Source organism: Aphidius gifuensis, linkage group LG3, assembly GCF_014905175.1.
Source record: "Aphidius gifuensis isolate YNYX2018 linkage group LG3, ASM1490517v1, whole genome shotgun sequence".
Taxonomy (NCBI): domain Eukaryota; kingdom Metazoa; phylum Arthropoda; class Insecta; order Hymenoptera; family Braconidae; genus Aphidius; species Aphidius gifuensis.
In genome coordinates, this window is record NC_057790.1 from 13923513 (window position 1) to 13927701 (window position 4189).

A 4189-nucleotide genomic window follows, 5' to 3' on the forward strand; every position below is an offset into this window, starting at 1 on the left:
ACTCAATACATCACTTGGTCTAGCACATTTTCAACTCCAACTTCAATAAGTCATCAACGTCACTCACTCAACATCATTCAGCCTTTTTATCATCGTATCATCACACTATATTTCGTCTATTATGTCTAATTACTTCTTTATTAATGTTTCAGATACACTTAGTATTTATTACCAAAATTCAAGGAGTCTAAAAAATAACTCGAAAGACATTTATGTTAACTCACTACGTGCTCAATTTGATATTTTACTAATCACTGAAACATGGCTCAGCCCGGATATATCATCATATCACTACTTTGATTGTCACCATTATAATGTATTCCGAGCTGATAGAGGTAGCAAAACTAAGTCCAGAGGTGGTGGAGTACTCTGTGCTATAAACAAAAATAAAATAAGTAATGTCACCAGCTAAATTTACCAAAAGATATATTAAATGTCAATGAAATTGACACACTTGGTATATTCATAGAACATCTTAACTGTAACTATCGCATTATTATAATATATATACCTCCGGATGTAATTAATAATTATCATAAAGTTGTAACGACATATATTGGTGCACTTCAAAATTATATACTGTCAATCAAAAGTAAACTTCTCATCATTGGGGACTTTAACTTGCCCTCGTTTTGTAATTGTAATATCAACAATAAGTCAAACAGGAAAATAATATCTACCCCGGTCACGCTCATATCTGCTACTAACCTACATCAAATCAACAACATTACTAATCATGCTGGCAATATTCTTGACCTAGCATTTGTTAATGATCTTAACTATTATATAAATCCTATTGAACCACTTTTAACTTTAGATAAATATCATCCACCTTTTGTTATTCACTTTATCACCAACCAACTCGTTCCACACTTAACTGATAACAGCTCTGACAATATACCGTGCAAAAAAATTAAGTTAAAGCATATTAATGTAGATGATTTAAAGCGTGACCTACGTCAAATAAATTGGTATACTGAATTTTCCAATATCACTTCAGTTGATCGACTATGTGATCATTTTTACGATATCATTTATGCTATTATTGATAAGCACCACCAAACTTGCGTAACAAAAACCTCAACTACCCACAATGGTATTCTCATGAATTAATTACTTTGATAAAATGTAAACATAAATATAGAGAAATAAACAAGGCTTGTCCCAATTCAACCAATTGCACTCGCCTGAAAAGCATTGACATTAATATCAAGAAAGTCATATCTAGGGATCATACTAGATACAACAATCGTGTTGAATCTAGTGCTACGAATAATCCTAAGCTATTTTGGTCATTCGTCAATGGGCAATATCCAAATTCAGCCCCGTGGCACTCCCACGGTGAGGGACGTGACTTATCGTCCATTCTGGCTTCTATGACCATCCGGAGTCATTTTTATTTTTTGACTTGTTTCGTCTAGTTCGGCCAAGTTCAAAATAATGAACTTAGAAAAAAAAATAAATTTTACAAAAAAAAACCAAGTGTTTTTTTTTATATTCACATTTTTTTACTAAGCTGTAATTGTAACAAAACAATCAATATCTACATTATTTCACTAGCAAAATTTTTTACTTAGCTACATTGTTTACTGAGCTACATTTTTTACTTAGCTAGATTTTTTACTTAGCTAGATTTTGAACTTAGCTGTAATTGTAACAAAACAATCCATATCTACATTATTTTACCAGCAATATTTTTTTTTAGCTAGATATTTTACTTAGCTAGATTTTTTACGTAGCTAGATTTTATACTTAGCTGTAATTGTAACAAAACAATCAATATCTACATTATTTTACCAGCAATATTTTTTTCTTAGCTAGATATTTTACTTAGCCAGATTTTGTACTTAGCTGTAATTTTAGCTCAACAATCAAAATCTACATTATTTTACCAGCTTCATCTTTTTCTTTAGCTAGATTTTTACTTAGCTACATTAATCTCAAATCTACTTAGCTACATCTTTTCCTTAGCTAAATTTTTTACTTAGCTAGATTTTTTACTTAGCTGTAATTGTAGCCAAACAATCAATATCTACATTATTTTACCAGTAAAGTATTTACTTAGCTAGACTTTCTACTTGGCTGGATTTATTACTTAGCTGCAATTGTAGCAAGAAAAAAACTTAGAAAAAAAATATTGAAAAAAAACTTTTTACGAGAAAAAAACTAAGTCCCGTATTTTGAAACTTGGCAAAACCAGCCAAACAAGATGAAGGCAATGGGAAATACGGATAGTAGAAAGGCTAATAACCCACAATAAGCCGCCACGGGAAGCACCATGGGGTGCCACGGGGCTGAATTTGGGTACAGCCCGTCAATGATCAACGTAACAATAGTAATGATGTGTCATGTATACTTGCCAATGATATTTTGCACTATGATTCATTGAATATATCTTTGCTAAGCATTTCTCTAGCATATTTGCATCTCTTGACTCCAATTACAACACTAAATATCATAATATTGTCTCAAGGGGTCACACTAATGACTCTCTTGTCATCATTGATGACCTGGATGTCTCACGTGTACTACTTGATCTTAATATATCAAATTCTACTGGTCTTGACATGTTGTCAGCACCGTTTATCAAAATGTGTGCTGATGCATACATTGTACCATTAAAAATAATATTCAATGAATCATTGTGTACTGGTATATATCCCACATGCTGGAAAAAATCAAAAGTGGTGCCGGTACCAAAAAAAGGTAACAAGCTTTACGTAGAAAATTACAGACAATTTTATTATTATCTACCTGTTCTAAAATCTTCGAAAAACTATGGTACAACATTATATCAACATACTTCGTCTCTTTTGTCACGTGTAATCAACATGGCTTCACAAAAGGTCGTAACACCTGTACTAACTTAACTATATTTACTGAATACGTCATGAATCATTGTAAAAACCACCAAGTGGACACCATTTACACTGACATGACTAAGGCGTTCGATAAGATCGACTGGGTTACACTTGTTATTAAACTTGAACACATCAATTTACCTATTTGCATTATCAATCTTATCTGGTCATATCTGACTGATCGCTGCTGTTATGTTGCTGTAAATGGTGTGGTATCTGCACCTTTTTCGCCTACATCAGGGGTACCTCAGGGGTCCAATCTTGGACCTCTTTTATTTAACATTTATGTCAACGACTTATCAACGAAATTATCTTGCTACTCGTTGTTATATGCTGACAACGTCAAACTATACCTACCAATTAAAACGCTAGCAGATTGTCAATTCTTACAACATAATCTAAATAAATTCGTGCACTGGTGTAAACTCAATCAATTGTCAATTAATGTTGCTAAATGTTTCATCGTCTCATATAACCGGTCCAAGACTAATTTATATTATGATTATACAATTAATGGTACGACTATAGCACGCACTGATAACATAATGGACCTTGGTGTAAAATTTGACAACAAATTGCTATTTAATGCTCAAGTTGAACAAGTAGCTAAATCCGGAATGGCTGCACTTGGCCTCGTCATTAGACTGACTCAGTCGTTTAAATATTGTCCCATCGCAATAAAGTGTCTGTATCATGCATTTGTTGGATCCAAAATTGAGTATTGTTCCCCGACTGACTCTCTTCGCAATTTAAAGCAATTAAAACTAATTAATAAAGTCCAACGTCGATTCAATAAATACATTGTTAAAAAAACTCAAGGGTTTCTTGTACCTCAGAGATATGATGACGCTGAGCTCAGTCAACTTTTCCATACGTCGAGGGCATTACTTGTCATGTTTTTCATCAAGTTACTACATGGTATCATTGATTGTCCTGAACTAATGTCTGATGTTAGATTCAAGGTTCTGTCAACTAATCTACGTAAGGTTTCACCTTTTTATCTGGCGCATGGCACCCTTAATTCATCTCATTTATCACCTGTTAATACTATGATATCTACTACTAACAAAGTCTGTCGTAATACGCTGCTATTGGATCACATCCTGATGCTTAAGCACATCACCCCAGACTTTGTTATTAGCTGTGTACAAAAAGCTAATCATGTTTGATTTCAATCAATACTCTTGTACCTAGCCTAGTTCGTAAGCAATTGCAATAATGTTCATAGTTTTTATGTCAATCTTAGTTAATCAAGAGGCACGGTAGTGCCTCGCGTCAAGTATGAGAAAAAAAAAAAAAGTCGGAGAAACGAGATTTAACTACCGTGC